General features: G+C 44.2%; 1 protein-coding gene across 3 annotated transcripts in view; it reads left to right on the forward strand.

The window, feature by feature from the left end:
- Positions 1 to 25,549, forward strand: part of LOC137095328 (regulator of nonsense transcripts 1-like) — a 479,058-nt gene that overhangs the window by 399,972 nt on the left and 53,537 nt on the right. Inside the window, exon 25 of one of the 3 annotated variants that reach the window (XM_067461832.1) lies at positions 23,849 to 24,429. The exons of the other annotated variants lie outside the window; for them this stretch is intronic. The gene's annotated coding sequence lies outside the window, so the exon portion shown is untranslated. Of the gene's footprint in view, positions 1 to 23,848; positions 24,430 to 25,549 lie in introns of those variants that run through there. 3 annotated transcript variants of the gene reach the window in all.

Raw genomic sequence — 25,549 nt, forward strand, 5'->3', positions numbered from 1 at the left:
CTCCCGCTTCGTCCAGCCAGGTCTCCGTGATGCACGCCAGATCTGCCCGTTCATCCAGAATTAAGTCCTGGATGAAAGTTGTTTTACCGTTGACAGATCTGGCGTTCAACAGCACCACTTTCAATCCAGAAGGACCGCCGTCCTGGTTACACCTACTTACCGTATCAGAAGACCGATTTGGATATGCTAATGTTGTTCTACGTTCCCTAGGCCGAATTAAAGGTCTCCCTTTCCCGTATCTCCCCTTCCCCACCACGACTTCTATGGGGGCTCCTCGGTTAACGGAAGCCTCTCCCTCCTCCATGACGCATTTGGTACCTATAGTAATGAACCAAGGATCATTGCGGTTTGCATGCCATGTTGCAATTTCAGTTTGCCATGGCTTTATATTCCAAGTGTTCCCCGGTCTTATTGAATTATATTCGAGTTCCCCCGTGCTATTCCATTTCTTATAGCCCGCACATGCAATTAGCAACCAAATTAACAGATGCCAAAAAGTAGATGGTAACATGGGTAGTAGTTGTTAAGCACAGTCAGGGGGAAAATTAAGCTCTTGAAGTACAGGTGAAGACTTATTCAGCACAACAGCACAACACAATATTCAGCACAACACAATAGAACAACAATTGAACGTAATGGCTTGACAATTAACCCAGGTGTTAGATAAGGTGCGTCATGGAGGCCTGATTCAACACTGGATGTATCAAATCACTTATCAACTCAATTTAAAGTGCTATAGTTGGATTTAGTGCCACAAAAGGAGATTTAAAGTGCTAATGGCATAAAGTGCTAGGGTGACAACAATTAATAGAATACTTGATGTAGCCAACTAGTCATGGAATCAAAAATTAGTTAGCAACCATCAGGAGCGGTCAGCACAGTTAAGATGTTCAGCATAGATTCCGATAATAGTCGATAAAAGGAGCAGAAATAATTAGCACCATCGGAGATGATTAACACACTCAATAAATGGTTGACAGTTAAAAAAGATTAAGGTGCTTAGGCTCAATAAAGTAATAGTCTACTGATGTAATAGATTAAAGTGCTGGTAGTATAAATACTAGTATCCCACAAAATTGGAGACCGTGAGATGCCGGGAGATGGCGATAATCAAACCAAAACAGGGTGGCCCACACAGTCTTCCAGATTTGATGGATTGCTCGTCGAGATGGTGAAAACTCACAAGTAGTCCAGGGCAGCCAAGCTGGATGGAAGGATTCAGGACCAAGTAGTCCAGGGCAGCCAAGCTGGATGGAAGGATTCAGGACCCTGTGGCAGGAGCAGCAGCAGTCTGAGACTAGGCCAGGGCAGGTGCAACACAGCTTTATAGTCCCTCCCTCCTTGGAGGATTGCTGAGTCGCACCCAGTTGGAAAGGGCCTGGGGCTTCTCCTACTCACAAGTAGTCCATGGCAGCCAAGCTGGATGGAAAGATTCAGGACCCTGTGGCAGGAGCAGCAGCAGTCTGAGACTAGGCCAAGGCAGGTGCAACACAGCTTTATAGTCCCTCCCTCCTTGGAGGATTGCTGAGTCGCACCCAGTTGGAAAGGGCCTGGGGCTTCTCCTACTCACAAGTAGTCCAGGGCAGCCAAGCTGGATGGAAGGATTCAGGACCCTGTGGCAGGAGCAGCAGCAGTCTGGGACTAGGCCAAGGCAGGTGCAACACAGCTTTATAGTCCCTCCCTCCTTGGAGGATTGCTGAGTCGCACCCAGTTGGAAAGGGCCTGGGGCTTCTCCTACTCACAAGTAGTCCAGGGCAGCCAAGCTGGATGGAAGGATTCAGGACCCTGTGGCAGGAGCAGCAGCAGTCTGGGACTCTTGGCATTTTGGAACTGCTGGGATATATAGTCCTCTCCCATCCAAAAGCATTCTGAACTCATGCAGCCATGCAATGCACTCAAACTTGGCACAGAGAATTCCCATGGTGAACAGAAAAAACTGGAGATAACTGGTACATAGACCTTGACATTTTGGAACTGCTGAGATATATAGTCCTCTCCCATCCAAAAGCATTCTGAACTCATGCAGCCATGCAATGCACTGAAACGTGGCACAGAGAATTCCCATGGTGAACAGAAAATACTGGAGATAACTGTGGTACATAGACCTTGGCATTTTGGAACTGCTGGGATATATAGTCCTCTCCCATCCAAAGGCATTCTGAACTCATGCAGCCATGCAATGCACTCAAACTTGGCACAGAGAATTCCCATGGTGAACAGAAAATACTGGAGATAACTGTGGTACATAGACCTTGGCATTTTGGAACTGCTGGGATATATAGTCCTCTCCCATCCAAAAGCATTCTGAACTCATGCAGCCATGCAATGCACTCAAACTTGGCACAGAGAATTCCCATGGTGAACAGAAAATACTGGAGATAACTGTGGTACATAGACCTTGGCATTTTGGAACTGCTGGGATATATAGTCCTCTCCCATCCAAAAGCATTCTGAACTCATGCAGCCATGCAATGCACTCAAACTTGGCACAGAGAATTCCCATGGTGAACAGAAAAAACTGGAGATAACTGGTACATAGACCTTGACATTTTGGAACTGCTGAGATATATAGTCCTCTCCCATCCAAAAGCATTCTGAACTCATGCAGCCATGCAATGCACTGAAACGTGGCACAGAGAATTCCCATGGTGAACAGAAAATACTGGAGATAACTGTGGTACATAGACCTTGGCATTTTGGAACTGCTGGGATATATAGTCCTCTCCCATCCAAAGGCATTCTGAACTCATGCAGCCATGCAATGCACTCAAACTTGGCACAGAGAATTCCCATGGTGAACAGAAAATACTGGAGATAACTGTGGTACATAGACCTTGGCATTTTGGAGCTGCTGGGATATATAGTCCTCTCCAATCCGAAAGCATTCTGAAGTCATGCAGCCATGCAATGCGGTCAAACTTGGCACAGAGAATTCCCATGGTGAACAGAAAATACTGGAGATAACTGTGGTGCACAGACCTTGGCATTTTGGAACTGCTGGGATATATAGTCCTCTCCCATCCAAAAGCATTCTGAACTCATACAGCCATGCAATGCACTCAAACTTGGCACAGAGAATTCCCACGGTGAACAGAAAATACTGGAGATAACTGTGGTACATAGACATTGGCATTTTGGAACTGCTGGGATATATAGTCCTCTCCCATCCAAAAGCATTCTGAACTCATGCAGCCATGCAATGCACTCAAACTTGGCACAGAGAATTCCCATGGTGAACAGAAAATACTGGAGATAACTGTGGTACATAGACCTTGGCATTTTGGAGCTGCTGGGATATATAGTCCTCTCCCATCCAAAGGCATTCTGAACTCATGCAGCCATGCAATGCACTCAAACTTGGCACAGAGAATTCCCATGGTGAACAGAAAATACTGGAGATAACTGTGGTACATAGACCTTGGCATTTTGGAGCTGCTGGGATATATAGTCCTCTCCCATCCAAAAGCATTCTGAACTCATGCAGCCATGCAATGCACTGAAACGTGGCACAGACAATTCCCATGGTGAACAGAAAATACTGGAGATAACTGTGGTACATAGACTTTGGCATTTTGATACTGCTGAGATATATAGTCCTCTCCCATCCAAAAGCATTCTGAACTCATGCAGCCATGCAATGCGCTCAAACTTGGCACAGAGAATTCCCACGGTGAATAGAAAATACTGGAGATGACTGTGGTACACAGACCTTGGCATTTTGGAGCTGCTGGGATATATAGTCCTCTCCAATCCGAAAGCATTCTGAACTCATGCAGCCATGCAATGCGGTCAAACTTGGCACAGAGAATTCCCATGGTGAACAGAAAATACTGGAGATAACTGTGGTGCACAGACCTTGGCATTTTCGAACTGCTAGGATATATAGTCCTCTCCCATCCAAAAGCATTCTGAACTCATACAGCCATGCAATGCACTCAAACTTGGCACAGAGAATTCCCATGGTGAACAGAAAATACTGGAGATAACTGTGGTACATAGACCTTGGCATTTTGGAACTGCTGGGATATATAGTCCTCTCCCATCCAAAAGCATTCTGAACTCATGCAGCCATGCAATGCACTCAAACTTGGCACAGAGAATTCCCATGGTGAACAGAAAAAACTGGAGATAACTGGTACATAGACCTTGACATTTTGGAACTGCTGAGATATATAGTCCTCTCCCATCCAAAAGCATTCTGAACTCATGCAGCCATGCAATGCACTGAAACGTGGCACAGAGAATTCCCATGGTGAACAGAAAATACTGGAGATAACTGTGGTACATAGACCTTGGCATTTTGGAACTGCTGGAATATATAGTCCTCTCCCATTCAAAAGCATTCTGAACTCATGCAGCCATGCAATGCACTCAAACTTGGCACAGAGAATTCCCATGGTGAACAGAAAATACTGGAGATAACTGTGGTACATAGACCTTGGCATTTTGGAACTGCTGGGATATATAGTCCTCTCCCATCCAAAAGCATTCTGAACTCACGCAGCCATGCAATGCACTCAAACCTGGCACAGAGAATTCCCACGGTGAATAGAAAATACTGGAGATGACTGTGGTACACAGACCTTGGCATTTTGGAGCTGCTGGGATATATAGTCCTCTCCCATCCAAAAGCATTCTGAACTCATGCAGCCTTGCAATGCACTCAAACGTGGCAAAGAGAATTCCCATGGTGAACAGAAAATACTGGAGATAACTGTGGTACATAGACCTTGGCATTTTGGAGCTGCTGGGATATATAGTCCTCTCCAATCCGAAAGCATTCTGAACTCATGCAGCCATGCAATGCGGTCAAACTTGGCACAGAGAATTCCCATGGTGAACAGAAAATACTGGAGATAACTGTGGTGCACAAACCTTGGCATTTTGGAACTGCTAGGATATATAGTCCTCTCCCATCCAAAAGCATTCTGAACTCATGCAGCCATGCAATGCACTGAAACGTGGCACAGAGAATTCCCATGGTGAACAGAAAATACTGGAGATGACTGTGGTACATAGACCTTGGCATTTTGGAACTGCTGGGATATATAGTCCTCTCCCATCCAAAAGCATTCTGAACTCACGCAGCCAAGCAATGCACTCAAACTTGGCACAGAGAATTCCCACGGTGAATAGAAAATACTGGAGATGACTGTGGTACACAGTCCTTTGCATTTTAGAGCTGCTGGGATATATAGTCCTCTCCCATCCAGAAGCATTCTTAACTCATGCAGCCTTGCAATGCACTCAAACTTGGCACAGAGAATTCCCATGGTGAACAGAAAATACTGGAGATAACTGTGATACATAGACCTTGGCATTTTGGAACTGCTGGGATATATAGTCCTCTCCCATCCAAAAGCATTCTGAACTCATGCAGCCATGCAATGCACTCAAACTTGGCACAGAGAATTCCCAAGGTGAACAGAAAATACAGGAGATAACTGTGGTACATAGACCTTGGCATTTTGGAACTGCTGGGATATATAGTCCTCTCACATCCAAAAGCATTCCGAATTCATGCAGCCATGCAATGCACTCAACCTTGGCACAGAGAATTCCCATGGTGAACAGAAAATACTGGAGATAACTGTAATACATAGACCTTGGCATTTCGGAACTGCTGGGATATTAGTCCTCTCCCATCCGAAAGCATTCTGAACTCATGCAGCCATGCAATGCACTCAAACTTGGCACAGAGAATTCCCAATGGTGAACAGAAAATACTGGAGATAACTGTGGTACATAGACCTTGGCATTTTGGAGCTGCTGGGATATATAGTCCTCTCCCATCCAAAAGCATTCTGAACTCATGCAGCCAAGCAATGCACTCAACCTTGGCACAGAGAATTCCCATGGTGAACAGAAAATACTGGAAATAACTGTAATACATAGACCTTGGCATTTCGGAACTGCTGGGATATTAGTCCTCTACCATCCGAAACATTCCGAACTCATGCAGCCATGCAATGCACTCAAACTTGGCACAGAGAATTCCCATGGTGAACAGAAAATACTGGAGATAACTGTGGTACATAGACCTTGGCATTTTGATACTGCTGAGATATATAGTCCTCTCCCATCCAAAAGCATTCTGAACTCATGCAGCCAAGCAATGCACTCAAACTTGGCACAGAGAATTCCCACGGTGAATAGAAAATACTGGAGATGACTGTGGTACACAGACCTTGGCATTTTGATACTGCTGAGATATATAGTCCTCTCCCATCCAAAAGCATTCTGAACTCATGCAGCCAAGCAATGCACTCAAACTTGGCACAGAGAATTCCCACGGTGAATAGAAAATACTGGAGATGACTGTGGTACACAGTCCTTGGCATTTTAGAGCTGCTGGGATATATAGTCCTCTCCCATCCAAAAGCATTCTGAACTCATGCAGCCATGCAATGCACTCAAACTTGGCACAGAGAATTCCCAAGGTGAACAGAAAATACAGGAGATAACTGTGGTACATAGACCTTGGCATTTTGGAACTGCTGGGATATATAGTCCTCTCACATCCAAAAGCATTCCGAATTCATGCAGCCATGCAATGCACTCAACCTTGGCACAGAGAATTCCCATGGTGAACAGAAAATACTGGAGATAACTGTAATACATAGACCTTGGCAGTTCGGAACTGCTGGGATATTAGTCCTCTACCATCCGAAAGCATTCTGAACTCATGCAGCCATGCAATGCACTCAAACTTGGCACAGAGAATTCCCATGGTGAACAGAAAATACTGGAGATAACTGTGGTACATAGACCTTGGCATTTTGATACTGCTGAGATATATAGTCCTCTCCAATCCAAAAGCATTCTGAACTCATGCAGCCATGCAGTGCACTCAAACTTGGCACAGAGAATTCCCACGGTGAATAGAAAATACTGGAGATGACTGTGGTACACAGACCTTGGCATTTTGGAGCTGCTGGGATATATAGTCCTCTCCAATCCGAAAGCATTCTGAACTCATGCAGCCATGCAATGCGGTCAAACTTGGCACAGAGAATTCCCATGGTGAACAGAAAATACTGGAGATAACTGTGGTGCACAGACCTTGGCATTTTGGAACTGCTAGGATATATAGTCCTCTCCCATCCAAAAGCATTCTGAACTCATACAGCCATGCAATGCACTCAAACTTGGCACAGAGAATTCCCACGGTGAACAGAAAATACTGGAGATAACTGTGGTACATAGACCTTGGCATTTTGGAACTGCTGGGATATATAGTCCTCTCCCATCCAAAAGCATTCTGAACTCATGCAGCCATGCAATGCACTCAAACTTGGCACAGAGAATTCCCATGGTGAACAGAAAATACTGGAGATAACTGTGGTACATAGACCTTGGCATTTTGGAACTGCTGGGATATATAGTCCTCTCCCATCCAAAAGCATTCTGAACTCATGCAGCCATGCAATGCACTCAAACTTGGCACAGAGAATTCCCATGGTGAACAGAAAAAACTGGAGATAACTGGTACATAGACCTTGACATTTTGGAACTGCTGAGATATATAGTCCTCTCCCATCCAAAAGCATTCTGAACTCATGCAGCCATGCAATGCACTGAAACGTGGCACAGAGAATTCCCATGGTGAACAGAAAATACTGGAGATAACTGTGGTACATAGACCTTGGCATTTTGGAACTGCTGGGATATATAGTCCTCTCCCATCCAAAGGCATTCTGAACTCATGCAGCCATGCAATGCACTCAAACTTGGCACAGAGAATTCCCATGGTGAACAGAAAATACTGGAGATAACTGTGGTACATAGACCTTGGCAATTTGGAACTGCTGGGATATATAGTCCTCTCCCATCCAAAAGCATTCTGAACTCACGCAGCCAAGCAATGCACTCAAACTTGGCACAGAGAATTCCCACGGTGAATAGAAAATACTGGAGATGACTGTGGTACACAGTCCTTGGCATTTTAGAGCTGCTGGGATATATAGTCCTCTCCCATCCAAAAGCATTCTGAACTCATGCAGCCATGCAATGCACTCAAACTTGGCACAGAGAATTCCCATGGTGAACAGAAAATACTGGAGATAACTGTGATACATAGACCTTGGCATTTTGGAACTGCTGGGATATATAGTCCTCTCCAATCCGAAAGCATTCTGAACTCATGCAGCCATGCAATGCGGTCAAACTTGGCACAGAGAATTCCCATGGTGAACAGAAAATACTGGAGATAACTGTGGTGCACAGACCTTGGCATTTTGGAACTGCTAGGATATATAGTCCTCTCCCATCCAAAAGCATTCTGAACTCATACAGCCATGCAATGCACTCAAACTTGGCACAGAGAATTCCCACGGTGAACAGAAAATACTGGAGATAACTGTGGTACATAGACCTTGGCATTTTGGAACTGCTGGGATATATAGTCCTCTCCCATCCAAAAGCATTCTGAACTCATGCAGCCATGCAATGCACTCAAACTTGGCACAGAGAATTCCCATGGTGAACAGAAAATACTGGAGATAACTGTGGTACATAGACCTTGGCATTTTGGAACTGCTGGGATATATAGTCCTCTCCCATCCAAAAGCATTCTGAACTCATGCAGCCATGCAATGCACTCAAACTTGGCACAGAGAATTCCCATGGTGAACAGAAAAAACTGGAGATAACTGGTACATAGACCTTGACATTTTGGAACTGCTGGGATATATAGTCCTCTCACATCCAAAAGCATTCCGAATTCATGCAGCCATGCAATGCACTCAACCTTGGCACAGAGAATTCCCATGGTGAACAGAAAATACTGGAGATAACTGTAATACATAGACCTTGGCATTTCGGAACTGCTGGGATATTAGTCCTCTCCCATCCGAAAGCATTCTGAACTCATGCAGCCATGCAATGCACTCAAACTTGGCACAGAGAATTCCCATGGTGAACAGAAAATACTGGAGATAACTGTGGTACATAGACCTTGGCATTTTGGAGCTGCTGGGATATATAGTCCTCTCCCATCCAAAAGCATTCTGAACTCATGCAGCCAAGCAATGCACTCAAACTTGGCACAGAGAATTCCCACGGTGAATAGAAAATACTGGAGATGACTGTGGTACACAGTCCTTGGCATTTTAGAGCTGCTGGGATATATAGTCCTCTCCCATCCAGAAGCATTCTTAACTCATGCAGCCTTGCAATGCACTCAAACTTGGCACAGAGAATTCCCATGGTGAACAGAAAATACTGGAGATAACTGTGATACATAGACCTTGGCATTTTGGAACTGCTGGGATATATAGTCCTCTCCCATCCAAAAGCATTCTGAACTCATGCAGCCATGCAATGCACTCCAACTTGGCACAGAGAATTCCCAAGGTGAACAGAAAATACAGGAGATAACTGTGGTACATAGACCTTGGCATTTTGGAACTGCTGGGATATATAGTCCTCTCCCATCCAAAAGCATTCCGAATTCATGCAGCCATGCAATGCACTCAACCTTGGCACAGAGAATTCCCATGGTGAACAGAAAATACTGGAAATAACTGTAATACATAGACCTTGGCATTTCGGAACTGCTGGGATATTAGTCCTCTACCATCCGAAAGCATTCTGAACTCATGCAGCCATGCAATGCACTCAAACTTGGCACAGAGAATTCCCATGGTGAACAGAAAATACTGGAGATAACTGTGGTACATAGACCTTGGCATTTTGATACTGCTGAGATATATAGTCCTCTCCCATCCAAAAGCATTCTGAACTCATGCAGCCATGCAATGCACTCAAACTTGGCACAGAGAATTCCCACGGTGAATAGAAAATACTGGAGATGACTGTGGTACACAGACCTTGGCATTTTGGAGCTGCTGGGATATATAGTCCTCTCCCATCCAAAAGCATTCTGAACTCATGCAGCCTTGCAATGCACTCAAACGTGGCACAGAGAATTCCCATGGTGAACAGAAAATACAGGAGATAACTGTGGTACATAGACCTTGGCATTTTGGAACTGCTGGGATATATAGTCCTCTCCAATCCGAAAGCATTCTGAACTCATGCAGCCATGCAATGCGGTCAAACTTGGCACAGAGAATTCCCATGGTGAACAGAAAATACTGGAGATAACTGTGGTACATAGACCTTGGCATTTTGGAACTGCTGGGATATTAGTCCTCTCCCATCCGAAAGCATTCTGAACTCATGCAGCCATGCAATGCACTCAAACTTGGCACAGAGAATTCCCATGGTGAACAGAAAATACTGGAGATAACTGTGGTACATAGACCTTGGCATTTTGGAGCTGCTGGGATATATAGTCCTCTCCCATCCAAAAGCATTCTGAACTCATGCAGCCAAGCAATGCACTCAAACTTGGCACAGAGAATTCCCACGGTGAATAGAAAATACTGGAGATGACTGTGGTACACAGTCCTTGGCATTTTAGAGCTGCTGGGATATATAGTCCTCTCCCATCCAGAAGCATTCTTAACTCATGCAGCCTTGCAATGCACTCAAACTTGGCACAGAGAATTCCCATGGTGAACAGAAAATACTGGAGATAACTGTGATACATAGACCTTGGCATTTTGGAACTGCTGGGATATATAGTCCTCTCCCATCCAAAAGCATTCTGAACTCATGCAGCCATGCAATGCACTCCAACTTGGCACAGAGAATTCCCAAGGTGAACAGAAAATACAGGAGATAACTGTGGTACATAGACCTTGGCATTTTGGAACTGCTGGGATATATAGTCCTCTCCCATCCAAAAGCATTCCGAATTCATGCAGCCATGCAATGCACTCAACCTTGGCACAGAGAATTCCCATGGTGAACAGAAAATACTGGAAATAACTGTAATACATAGACCTTGGCATTTCGGAACTGCTGGGATATTAGTCCTCTACCATCCGAAAGCATTCTGAACTCATGCAGCCATGCAATGCACTCAAACTTGGCACAGAGAATTCCCATGGTGAACAGAAAATACTGGAGATAACTGTGGTACATAGACCTTGGCATTTTGATACTGCTGAGATATATAGTCCTCTCCCATCCAAAAGCATTCTGAACTCATGCAGCCATGCAATGCACTCAAACTTGGCACAGAGAATTCCCACGGTGAATAGAAAATACTGGAGATGACTGTGGTACACAGACCTTGGCATTTTGGAGCTGCTGGGATATATAGTCCTCTCCCATCCAAAAGCATTCTGAACTCATGCAGCCTTGCAATGCACTCAAACGTGGCACAGAGAATTCCCATGGTGAACAGAAAATACAGGAGATAACTCTGGTACATAGACCTTGGCATTTTGGAACTGCTGGGATATATAGTCCTCTCCAATCCGAAAGCATTCTGAACTCATGCAGCCATGCAATGCGGTCAAACTTGGCACAGAGAATTCCCATGGTGAACAGAAAATACTGGAGATAACTGTGGTGCACAGACCTTGGCATTTTGGAACTGCTAGGATATATAGTTGTCTCCCATCCAAAAGCATTCTGAACTCATACAGCCATGCAATGCACTCAAACTTGGCACAGAGAATTCCCATGATGAACAGAAAATACTGGAGATAACTGTGGTACATAGACCTTGGCATTTTGGAACTGCTGGGATATATAGTCCTCTCCCATCCAAAAGCATTCTGAACTCATGCAGCCATGCAATGCACTCAACCTTGGCACAGAGAATTCCCACGGTGAATAGAAAATACTGGAGATGACTGTGGTACACAGACCTTGGCATTTTGGAGCTGCTGGGATATATAGTCCTCTCCCATCCAGAAGCATTCTGAACTCATGCAGCCATGCAATGCACTCAAACTTGGCACAGAGAATTCCCATGGTGAACAGAAAATACTGGAGATAACTGTGGTACATAGACCTTGGCATTTTGGAACTGCTGGGATATATAGTCCTCTCACATCCAAAAGCATTCTGAACTCATGCAGCCATGCAATGCACTCAAACATGGCACAGAGAATTCCCTCCCCCCGTCATAGACAGATGGCTAGGCATGAGGACAGCATGAAGAGTTTTACTCACCTTACGGCCTAAACAAAGGGTGAGTCTTCTTCCCCCGTTCCTTTGCCTCCAAAGCTCCTCCTCCTGACTACCCACATTTCTGTGGGAAGATCAAGAGGAGGAGCCTGCCAGGAGTACCATGTGGCTGTCTCCGGGAGTCGGCAGCCATTTTGGAGGTGGCGGGGCCAGCCAAAGCACCTTGGCGACCCCCAGATAATGCCCTAACGACCCCCCCTGGGGTCACGACCCCCAGGTTGAGAACCACTGCAATAGGCGATACCCATGGGCTATTATATGGAACGATAACACCCATTTCTAGGATTTCTTTTATCTCCCTTTCAATACATTTGGTTAGCTTCCCCATGGCTCTATATGGAGGTGAAGCTATAGGGGGAGAGTCACCGGTAAGGATTCGATGGTGAACTCCTGTTACCCTTCCTGGAAGATCTGAGAACAATTGATTATACTTCTTAAGTAACTTTTTAATCTGGGTTCGTTGTTCCTGGGATAATTCTTCATCAATCTTTACTTGGTCAATATTACCATAAGCTTTCCTATTTCCTTCCCAGAAAGAAAATTTCCCTGTCTCTTCACCAGTTATAACCATATATACATTAGCAGTCTTATTTACATAGGGTTTCAACATATTAACAAGCACCAGTTGACACTACTGTGTTTCTTGATCACCTTCTATGGACCAGTCCAGTCTAACTGAAGTTTATTGGACTTTGCCGGAGTGAGATAGAGGACTTCATCTCCTGTGTTAAAATTTCTGCATCGTGATGACAGATCATATCTGGACTTCTGCTTCAGCTTGGCTGTTGCAATATTGTCTTTGGCGATGTTCCTTGTTGTCTCTAACGTGGACTGAAGAGGTATCTGGTTACTGGAACAGGCTCCCGCTCCAGATACGCCTCCCAAAAATCTCTCACCAGATAAGGTGGACCTCGTACATGCCTCCCATATAGTAGCTCAAACGGACTGTATCCATTGCTTTCTTGGGGGATCACTCTATAGGCAAAAAGAAGTTGCTGTAGTTTTACATCCCAGTCATTTGGATGTTGTTGACTGTATGCCTTAATCATTCTTACAAAGGTCTTGTTAAAATTTTCTACAAGCCCATTTGTTTGTGGATGGTATGTAGTGGATGTTAAATGTTTAATTCCGCATAGCTCCAGTAACTTCTCCATCAGTCTCGAGGTGAATTGAGTCTCCGAATCAGATATCAGTTCCTTCAGATACCCTGTCCTTCCCCATATGGACAGTAGAGCATTTGCCACTGTGGTAGTTTCTATATTTGACAATGCCACAGCTTCCGGGTAACAAGTGGCATAGTCCATCATTGTTAAGACATATCTGCTGCCTCTCCGATTTGGCTTTGGCAGAGGGCTCACAATGTCAATACAAACTCTAAAGAAAGGTTCGCCGATAATTGGCAGGGAAATCAATTGAGCTTTTGTTTTATCTTGGCCGGAACTGATCCTCTGGCAAGTGACACAAGATTGACAAAAGTCCTTAATTTGTTGGTACATGCCGGGCCAAAAGAAGTTTTTTGCAATGCGCTGGGTAGTGTGCCTAATTACCATGTGACCTCCTTGTGGGCTGGCATGTGCCATCTGCATGAGGTGACCACGATACTTCTAAGGTACCACAATTTGGGTGTAAGAAACAGCTGGAGACTTGTGGTCTAAAACTCCCCTGTATAGAACTTCATTTTTGATTACAAATCGGTTTGGTTTCTCTGGGGTCAACTCCGTCTTTTCAGTTTGAGTTGTATCAAACAAGGTCTGGAGTGTGTCATCAGCCTTTTGTTCTTTAGAAATTTCATTTTCTCCTTTCGTCCCTTGAACTAACTCAGTTATAATAGAGCTTGCCTCAGGTTTCTGCCCCAGAGGTTGACAGATGGGTAAACATGAAGTGTTTTGTTCTCCAGTCTGTTCCACTGTTCCTCTCAGGTACCATCTTTGGATGAATTACACAAACTTCAGAACCCATGTCTCTCCATCCTTGCAACAGGTTTCCATCTATTTTGATGGGTTCCAAATAGTCATTTGGGACTGTGTTTAGTACCACAAACAAACACTGTTTTTCAATATGTTCCCCTTTTTGAACCACGTCAGTGCAGTCCTTCTTAGCACTGGGTTCCATTTCCTTTTCAGGGGTATTTCTTTTTCTAATGAAGAAGGTGGACTTCTCTTTTCTCAGGAGATTACATTGAGACTTAAAATGTCCTAATTTTCCACAATGAAAACAGCCCTTATTTCCCTCAGTACTGTTAGGCTGCATGGCACCTGCCATCCTCCAGGTGCTATTTTCTACTGCAGATCCTGTTCCTGGCTGACTGTGAGGGGAGTTTTTAAATGGCGGTTGGAATTGTCTTGCTTCCTTTCTGACTCCTTCTTCTTTCTTAAACCCTTCCTTTAAAGTAATCAACTGGTCCACCATGATCGCTGCTTGTGTTGAAGTTTCGGGGTTTCTATCCTGTATAAGCCATCTATAATCAAGGGGAACCTGTTGATAAAACTGTTCCTTTTCAATTAAGTTTTTGAGCTGCTGGAAGTCATTTACCTCAATGCCTCTGATCCAACTCTCAAAATATTGTGCCTGCTTGGAGGCTAATTGAGAATAACTCTCATATTTTTCTTTTTTGATCGTCCTGAACTTCATGCTATAAAATTCAGGCGTCAGCTGTAATTTCTGTTGGACTTGTTGTTTGAACTTAGAGTAATCTCTATGTTCTGTCTCTGTCATGTCGCTGTAAATCTCCAGGAGTTTACCACAAATCTGTGGCCTTAAATATGCCATCCATTTTTCCTCAGCAACATTGAAGTCCTTACAGCATCTTTCAAAAGAAATTAAAAACTTTTCCACATTATCTTCTTTATTATATCTTGGGAATTTTCTCAAAATATGATCCATAGGGATCTCCTCTTGTCTCTCCTGTAGATTTATTTGGGTCTGAGGGAGAGTTAAACGTTGTTTTTCAATTTCTAATTCCATTTTCCGTAATTCAGCCTGCCTAACTCTCTCCTCCGCTTGTCTGATTTTTTCCCTCTCCTCAAACTCCATTTGTGCCCTTTGGGTTTCCATTTCTGCCTGTCTCCTTTGAGCTTCCATTTTTGCCTGTCTTGCCCTGTCCTGTGCCTCAGTTTCCAATTTCCTTAACTCTAGTTGATATTTGAACTGTAATTCAGACGTAGGAGTTTGTTCTGAGTCTGAGCTCCCCTCTTCTTGATAAACCTCAACCTCCTTGGTTAATTTGCTTTGCTTCTTAGCCGCCATTTTGGCTTCAACTTTTTACCTCAGGATTTTCTTTTAGGCGATCTTAGGCACTAAATCAGATGTTAAATGTATCCCGTCGTCTGCCACCAATTTGTAAAAGAGAGTAAAATTACTGCCACCAAATTTGTGAGGAAGCCCGGTAATTCTCAGCATCAACTTAGGAGCTGGTTTATAAAAGGACTATTAGTTACAGAAGTATTTATTTATTTGATAGCGTAGCATTTACTGTCCCTGGTTTGACTTTACTTCTTATGCAGGCTGTATGACTTAGGAGAAACTGTATCAGGCTTGAGGAAAACAGTAACAAGTTTATTGGAAAAAGCAAGGTATAACAGATTCGATGTTTCTTCTCTAGAGGCACAAATTTTGATAGGTTACATTAGTAAAGTTTCATGAGTAACTTTAGGTACAAACTTTAAGAGGTTTCTGTAAGCAGATGTATCTTTCCTGGACAACTGTCCTAATAAAACAAATAAACTGAAAGGCTTATTTAACAGAATTGGCTCCCAGCCAAACCCTGATTCTTAATATTAAAGAACCAGTCTTCCCTATAGTTCTCTAACTATAGTATTCCTGATGGTTTTCCACACACCACAGGATCAATTACCTCTCCTGTAACTCTTTGGTCACAGACTGCCACTTTCAAACAGCTGTGCCATGAAGTGACAGTTGGCTCCGCCCCCATTGCTATGGCAACTCAGCTCAAGCCAACCCTGCCACCATCTCTAACAAAATATAATCCTACATACTTACCATTTACTAACTACTGTTTAAACAACACATAACCATAAGAATAAAAATTACACATCGTCACAGGTATTAAACATAATTCATAGTATTAAAAAAAATAGTGGCAGGAGTATTAGCTTTGGATATTTATAAGGTATTTGATAGTGTATCCTGTCAGACAATAAAATTAATATTAGATAAATTTGGATTTGGAGAAAAATTAAGAAATCTAATTGATAAATTATATTCAAAAAATTATGCCCAAGTAGTGGTGAATGATGGCTTAACAGAGAGAATAGATATAACACAGCAGGGATGTCCTCTTTCCCCAATTGTATTTGCAATTGTAATGGAACTATTAGCTTATGTAATAAGAGATGACAGTAGTATAAAAAGAATAAGAATAAAACAGAAATATAAAATAAATTTGTTTATCAATGGAACTTCCAATAAAACAATGGGAGAAACTCGAGGCTCATTTAACAGAATTTGGATTAATGTCAGGGTTACAAATTAATTGGAACAAATAAGAAATGATGATATTTAATTATCAAGAAGAAGAGATAAAAAATATAAAACAGGAGGGGAAAATCAAAACTAAAATTAAAGAAACAATTAAATATTTAGGAATAAATGTAACTAAAGATTTAAAAAAATTAGAAATAAATAATTTAACCAAATTAAGAAAGGAAATTGATAAGAAATTACTGAAATACAATAAGCTCAAATTATCATGGTTCGGTAGGATAGCATTAGTTAAAATGAAGATATTACCCAAAGTAAATTTTCTATTTCGAATGCTACCTGTAGAAATTTCAGATCAATAAATAAAAATCTGGCAAAACATGTTAAATCTGTATTGTCATGGAGGGAAAAGCTAGAATAAATAAATGTTTATGGTATAAATCACAGAAAAAGGGAGGTCTTGGACTACCAAACCTCAAGTTATATTATCATTCAAATCAAATAAGATCTATAGTAGAAAGTTTAGCAAAACAAAAGAGCTTGTAGTGGCTGGAAGAAGATGATAAAAAATTAGAACTGAAATTAGAATACATTTTTATAGGGGTAATAGAGGAAAGGGTAAAAAGAAATGGTATAACAATTTAAACAATCCCATTTTAAAAATATTTTTTAAAAACCCTAATGCCAGGTATTTCTCCTATCATCCCAGTTTTAATGAAAGAAAACTTCCCAGGAAATTTGAAAAAAGAACTTGAAGTAGAACTTAATGGAAGAGGTTTAATGAAAGTAAAAGACTGGGATCTGAAAATGGTAAATATGGAAAAGATAAAAGAGGAATTAAGAGACTTAGATTGGTACAAGTATCTACAATTGGGTAAATGGTCAAGTGATATAAGGAAAAAGTATAATGGAGGTAGGGAATATACGAAATAGAAAAGATGATAACTCAAAGGGAGACCAAAGAAGAGAATATAACATTAAAAGGTACAGTAAGTGATATCTATAAACTATGTTGTTCTGTGTTGGTTGTGACAGGAGGGCGAGAGAAGGAATAGGATTATACATAGGAGATTGTTAGCATAGGACAGAGCTAGATAGGCGATCCGTTTGAAGTGAACCTAGGAGAGCACATGAGACTGACTGTTATAGGAAAGCGAAGACATAGGAAGGTGTGGATGGTATATGGATGTGTAGGTAGATGAGAGAGTGTGAAGGTTAGTGTGAATCGGTGAGGGAAATTGAGAAAGAATGAGGAGAGTGTGAGATGTTGTGATATGTCTGGAGGAGTGATTGATTGTGATGCAAGTTGTCATTGAGTGAGGGTTGGTAAGGTGGAGTAGGCTTAGTAGTTTAAGTGGTACTTGTGATAGACATAGGAATGGCTGAAACAGAGTCTCGTGTGAAGAATGACCTATCGCACTTTTACGACCTCCTGGGAGAATTGTTTAATCTTTTGTTGCTTCAACTTAAGATTTTGACCGATAAAATGGATCATATTTATTTATTTATTTATTTATTTATTTATTTAAACTTATATGCCGCTACTCCCCTGGGGCTCGGAGCGGCTTACAAGAATAGCTAAAATCTAACAAAGTTTAAAAGCAATTTAAAACAATTTAAAAACAACAGTATCAAACATTAAAAGCCTGTCGGAACAGGTATGTCTTACACGCCCTGCGGAAAGCTGGTAAGTCCCGCAGGGCACGAACCTCAGGTGGCAGAGCATTCCAGACTGATGGCGCCACTGCTGTGAAGGCTCTGCGCCTGGTTGCCGCTAGACGCAAGGTCTTGACACTGAGGACCTCCAATAGATCTTGGTCCTCAAAACGGAGGGATCTCTGGGGTTGGTAGGGGGTGAGACGATCCCTCAGATACATTGGCCCCAGACCATGCAAGGCCTTAAAGGTGAGTACCATCACTTTGAAAGTGATCCGGTGCTCAACTGGTAACCAATGCAGCTGTAGTAAGATTGGTGTTATGTGGCATCTCATCAGAATTCCCGCAAGAAGCCGAGCAGCTGCATTTTGTATCAACTTGAGCTTCCGAATCACCGACAGAGGGAGGCCAATGTAGAGGGCGTTACAGTAGTCCAGTCTTGAGATGACCGTGGCCTGGATCACCGTAGCTAGGTCATCCCTGGACAGGTAGGGGGCCAGCCGTCTAGGTGAAAGAAGGCGGTTCTGCTCACAGCAGAGACCTGGGCCTCCATTGTCAGCAGAGGGTCCAAAAGGACTCCCAGACTCTTTACTAATGATGACGGGCATAGTGCCTCGCCATCCAGGGTAGGCAGCTGGATGTCCCCACTGCCCGGTCCACCCAGCCATAGGATCTCCGTCTTTGCTGGATTCACCCTCAACCTGCTGGCACGCAGCCATCCAGTAACGGCCTCGAGGCACTGATGGAAGCAATCAGGTACAGAGTCCGGTCGGCCTTCCATCTTCATCACCAGCTGAGTGTCATCGGCATACTGATAACACTCAAGCCCAAAACCTCGAACCAGCTGAGCAAGTGGTTGCATATAGATGTTAAACAACAGAGGGGAGAGAATGGTCCCCTGAGGAACCCCACAAGATAGAGGGGACCTCTCAGAGACCAGGCCTCCCCTCTCCACCCGCTGTCCACAGTTGTGAAGAAAGGAGGACAGCCAGTTTAAAGCTGTCCCCCTGATTCCAGCAACAGCAAGGTGGTGGGTCAAGAGATTGTGGTCGACTGTGTCAAATGCTGCTGTGAGATCCAATAGCACAAGCAGCGCTGACCCGCCCTGGTCAAGCTGGCTTCGAAGGTGATCCGTGATGGAGACCAGCACAGTCTCTGTCCCGTGCCCCGCACGGAAGCCAGATTGGAAGGAATCTAGTCCGGCTGTGTCATCTACGAATTGCTGCAACTGCTCCGCTGCTGCCCTCTCAATGACCTTGCCCAGGAATGAGAGATTTGAAACTGGGAGGTAACTGGAGGGAACCGAGGGATCTAAATCTGGTTTCTTCAGCAAAGGAGAGACCACCGCCTCTTTTAAACCCTCTGGAAAGACTCCTTGCTCAAGGGAGCTGTTTATGATCTTCTACAGAGGGTCACGTAATTCCTCCAAGCAGGATTTCACCAACCAAGAGGGACACGGATCGAGGGAGCAAGTGGTCGGTCTAGCTGCAGCTATGAGCCTATCGACAGCCCCTGCATCCAGCGGGATGAACCGGTTGAGGATGGGCCCAGCAAGTGGCCACGGGGTCTCAAGTTCTCTCACTGTATCAATTGTGGCGGGGAGGTCCCGGCGAAGTAGCGAGATCTTGTCTGCAAAATAGCTCTGAAAAACCTCGGCTGGAGGGGCTGATCACCACTTTTTGGGACAGTAGGAACCGTCATTAGAGATCGAATTATTTTGAACAATTTTGTTGGGCGTGAGCTAGCAGACGCTATCAAAGAAGCATAATATACTCACTTTGCCTCAGTGATAGCATGCTCATAGGATTCCCTGAATGCCTCATAAGCTGATCTCAATGCTCCGTCACGGAGTTCTCGCCACACGCCCTCCAGCTGTCTCTTTTCCCACTTCATCAGTCGAAGTTCCTCGGTGAACCAAGGAGACCGATTTTGGCGGAGTCTGAGAGGGCGTCTAGGGGCGATCTCGTCGAGTGCATTGGATAGCCTGATGTTCCATGTGTCCACCTGCACATCGATCGAGTCATTGGCAGGCTCCAGATCCCTCAGAGCATTCCGGAACCTACTGGGTTCCATAAGTCTCCTTGGGAGAGCCCAAATTGGCTCGGCGCCCTTGCAGCGTGGGTAGACATGCTCCAACCGGACTCTCAGGGCGCAGTGATCCGACCAGTGATCAGATCTTTAGAGGACTTTCCCATATTACTAGAACTTCCGTGCAATCTGATCTCCCAAGGGCAGAAAACTCCTTATGTGCAGACTTGGCCAAGGACTTGTGTTTAAATGGAGAGAAAGGCTAATCGGATCTTGGGTTGGAAGGAGGGATGGATAATGAGATTACTGAGGGTAGGGGAGGGTTGTCGGGTATGTATGGAAATGATAACATCTTGGACTGGCGGAGGACTTCTATGGACATCCAGGGGACAACTGCTAATCTAACATCAGAACCTAGGGCTCAACCAACCGCAGTTTCTACTCAGGACCGACATCTCCTAATGACAGACAATTTTGCGGTGCACATTGCTGACCTTATGATCAATAGAGGCAGATGGACCTCTAGGAGGGCGGCTTGTGATTCCTTGGCCCAAATCCTATTGAAAAGACCATGGGAAATAAGGTTGAAAGCCATAACTTGGCTGCGGAGGAACTACCAGTCACTTGACCGCTCCACTTGTCTTTTAATTACACCGGAAGACAATTTATGGCTTGGTGAGCTACTGGCAATGCTATCTTGCCTAAAGAAATGGGGCATTACCATCAGAAGGGTAGCTGTGGACCCTCATATTCACCCCCTATTCGACACAGTGGTACCTTCTCGCCTTGTTCCATCAGGTCCCTGTGAAAAATCCACAGATAGCTCCCCGGTTAGGGCCCCCATCCTGGTTTGTATCAATTTGAAACCCCATCTGTTCTAGTTGTCCCCACACAATCAGCCACACTTTCCCGCCCAAGAACACTTCCCCTGTTTAGTCCACTCAGCTCCCTCGATGGCTGTCTTTCTAGTTTAACATTGGAAACATCCCTGCCCGAAGCCCAAGGGAGACTATACTCCAGCCTTACTTCTTCTGAAAGTTGACTAGCCACAGATTCCAACCATGTAGGGCGGGAGGGGGGACCGGAGGAGGGGGGCACCATTCAGGTCATGTGAGGGAGGAGATTTGCGGGTCACCGATGCCCCAGGGAGAAGTGCAACAGAGTATTTGCGACCCTGGAGAAGGTAGGAATTGGTAGGCCACATGGCAGTCCCCTCAGCCTTAAGGTCTTGCTGATTAACACCAGATCCATCAATGGTAAGACCGCTGCTATTCAGGACTTGATCCTGGATGGGGGGGGGGGGGGCGGATCTGGCTTGCATTACTCGTCTGGTTGGACGAGCTGGGGGAAGTAAATCTTACTCAGCTGTGCCCACCGAGCTTCAAAGTGCATCAGCAAGCCAGGCTGGGGGGGGGGGGGGGGAGGAGGGGTCGCAGTTGTCTATCGGCAATCCATCGCCGTGGTCAGATGCTCTGTTCCGCAAGCATCTGGGTTTGAGTGTGTCCACCTGAGGGTGGGGAACCGTGATAGCATGGGGTTTCTACTGGTGTACCGCCCACCCTGCGACCCAGTAGTTTCCCTGACTGAGCTAGCAGAGGTGGTCTCCAATTCGGCCTTGGTCTCCCAGCGCCTGGTTGTGCTGAGAGTCTTTAACATTCATGCTGAGACCCCCTTGACTGGTGCAGCTCAGGATTTCATGGGCGCCATGACGACCATGGGGCTATCACAAATTATATCTGGCCCTACCCATCAGGCTGGACACACACTCGACCTAGTTTTTGTGGCAGACAGTGGAATGATCAGAGTGGAAGAACAAAACATCCTTCCTGTGTCATGGTTTGATCAGTTTGATCTGGTCAGTTTTAGACTCTCTGCGACCCTAAACCTCCGCAGGGCTGGAGGACAAATTAAGATGGTCCGCCCCAGGAGACTGATGGATCCAGAGGGATTCCTGAGGAATCTTGGGGTTTTTCCTGCCATGGAGCCTGGCGATCCTGTCGATGCCTTGATCGATCTCTATAACAGGGAAATGACCAGAGCGATAGATACGATCGCTCCCGAACGCCCCATCACGTTGAGTCATGACAAGCCGTCTCCCTGGTTCACCGGGGAGTTGGCTGTGATGAAGCATGCGAGGAGGGGGCTAGAGTGCACTTGGAGGAGTTCTCGGGACATGTCTGACCGAGCACGGGCTACAGCCTCTCTTAGGGCATATACCTTGGCTATACGGGTAGTCAAGGAGTCCTATACGTCTACCTGTATAGCGTCTGCAGCAAATAGATCATCGGAGTTGTTCCGGGTCGTTGGGGAACTCCTTCAGCCACCTGTGGTGGAGGAGATTTTTGACGACCCGGCAACTTGATGTCGCGACTTCGCACACCATTTTGCAGACAAAGTTGCTCAGATATGCCTTGAGCTCGACTCCAATTTCATCGCAGTGCCAGAGGAGGTGATTGAGGCATCTGCTTGTCCAATCTTGTGGGATTCTTTTAGGCTTGTTCCTCCTGAGACCGTGGAGGAGGTCCTTGGGGCTGTGAGGGCGACCACGTCGGCTCTGGACCCTTGCCCATCTTGGCAAATTAAATCGGCCAGGGAGGGGTTGGTTGACTGGTTTGGGTTGATCATTAATGCATCATTGGAGCAGGGGGTTTTTTCATCTCACCTGAAACAAGCTGTGGTTTGTCCACTCCTTAAAAAGGTTTCCCTTGACTCCACGGTGCTGAACAATTTCAGACCGATCTCCAACCTCTAGACCATGGCCATATAGTCCGTAAAAACCTACAACAACCCAGTGATTCAGGCTATGAAAGCCTTTGACAATACATTGAACATGCAGTGGACTGTTAAAAAACGTTTCAGTTGTATCCCAAAAAAAGAAAAACCAGCTTGTTTAGTAAGCCTTGCAAATGCTGATTTATTTTCAGTTAATATTTTGTTTTTATTTCAATTTTATATATTATTGTATACACACAGAGTCACGTAAAAATGTCTTGGGTGGAAAGGGGTCGCGAGTGGAAAGCTTTTTAGAATCCCTGCTGTAGAGCATCTGCGAATCATGATTTTTAGAGACTTGCATGGAGACTGATATATTCCATGGATTATGCAAGTCTCTAAAAATGCCAGCGTGAGGGTGGGTTAACTTATTAATATGCATAAATACTGGTGGCCATAATATAAACACATTGTTTGGGAATGTGTGCAACATTTTTGTTGCAAAACTAAAGCATTAAAGGAAGGAGTAGATGACATGTATGTTTACCAGAAAACTATATAAACAAATATCCCAGTGAAATTGATTTCCTTCTAAAGTGTTCTACAGGAAGAACGTTGACAATAAACCACATTTTATTTATATATAAATCTGGCTGACTGTATGATTAATGCAAGCTTGGAGATGTTTGCCATCATGAGCCTAGGATCAGCGTCCTCACACTGGCCTTAGGCTCCTAAGAAGAGGCAGAGAGAAGAAATCACCCCACATTCTCTGAGACTCTAGTTCAGGGATCCCCAAACATTTTAAACGGGGGGCCGGATTACTGTCCCCCCAGACTGTTGGAGGGCCGGACTATAGTTTTTTTTTGTTTTTTTAAAAAAAACAATGACCAAATTCTATGCACACTGCACATGTCTTATTTTGCTACTGTTATTAATTGTAATGTAAATATCTGATATGCAGGATGTATTTTTATTGACAAGCTGGAATGTGTCCAGAGGAGAGCGACTAAAATGATCGAGGGTCTGGAGAACAAGCCCTATGAGGAGCGGCTTAGGGAACTGGGCATGTTTAGCCTGAAGAAGAGAAGGCTGAGAGGAGATTTGAAATGAATACAATTATTTGCATATACATACAATTATTTGCGTACCTGAGGGCCCGCTTATCCCCCTACCAACCCCAGAGATTACTTCGGTCCGAAGACCAAAATTTGCTTGAAGTTCCCAACATTCGGACTTATCATCTGTCCTCTACTAGACAGCCTTCTCGATTGTAGCCCCTTATTTATGGAATGCCTTGCCAGTTGAAACCTGATTTACCCGAGACCTACTTGCTTTTCGGAAAGCCTGTAAAACCTTTCTCTTCTGACAAGTTTTCGATGGGTGAATAACATCGGGACTATGTCTGTACTTGTTTTTATTGTATTTTAAAGTTAATTGTATTGTTTTAATCTACTGCTGTAAACAGAGGCGGTTCTAGGTAATTTTCAAAGGTAAACAAACAGTATTTTGCCCCCCCCCCCTAAAAAAAATCATTGATATATATTTTCTGTTCGTCGTGGGAGTTCTTTCTGTGTGCCATATTTGGTTCAATTCCATCATTGGTGGAGTTCAGAATGCTCTTTGATTGTAGGTGAACTATACATCCCAGTAACAACACTTGCCGCACTTACTCCCTTGCCCGGCCCGTTTTGGGTCCGGAGGCATGCCTGAAGACCCCAGCGTGTGCATCAAAAGTCACCCCTTCTCCTGACTTTGTCCTCAGCCATTGGGACCAAGAGAGAGAGAGAGGTGGAGATGCCCACCTTTCCTGAAAGGTAGGCGCAAAAACAAAGGAGGGAGCGGAGGTGTGAGATACCTCCAGCCGGAGGGGCTCTCTCTCTCTCTCTCTCTCTCTTGGTCCCTATGGCTGAAGGGAAAGTCAGGAAAAAGGAACAAGAGGGGCTAGGTGAGGCTCAAGGGCCCAACCCCTTTGGGATCGCCCGGCAGCAAGGCAAGAAAGCCGAGGCTCCCCCCGGACTGCTAGGGCTGTTGTGAGCTGAGGGGGCGCTCCTCAAGTGGTGGTCGAGGAGCATTTACAGAGGCGCCTCTGCACCCCTGGCAAAAAGAAGTGTTCTGCGACCGCTTACTTCGCGTAATGGATGAGCCGCCCCTGGCTGTAAACCACTCCGAATCAAATTGGGAGTAGCCGTATACAAGTCAAATAAATAAATAAACAAATAAACAAATAATGGCTATAATAAAAAATTTAATTTTTTCCAAAAAAAATTAAATACTATTATTAACATATAATAGCTATAAAGTTACAAATATATTATGAAAAAATAGAATTAAAATATGAATAAAATTAAACTATTATAATAAATTGGTTAAAATAAGTTTTAAAAATATTCTAAAATAAACAAAAAATTTATTTACATATAATAATAAAATGGCTAAAATATTTTAATAATAATAATAATAATAATAATAATAATAATAGTTTTTTTATATACCACTCTATCTCCCCAAAGGAATTCAGGGCGGTTTACAACAAAAGAGTGGCAAACATTCAATGCCAAAATGAACAAAGAATAAATCAACTAGAACCTCTGCGACCTGGTGGAGGACGAAGACAAGATCCTGCTGGGCCCGCCTTGGAAGAAGGTGATGATATAATTTTTAA

Source organism: Anolis sagrei, chromosome Y (assembly GCF_037176765.1).
Source record: "Anolis sagrei isolate rAnoSag1 chromosome Y, rAnoSag1.mat, whole genome shotgun sequence".
NCBI lineage: Eukaryota > Metazoa > Chordata > Lepidosauria > Squamata > Dactyloidae > Anolis > Anolis sagrei.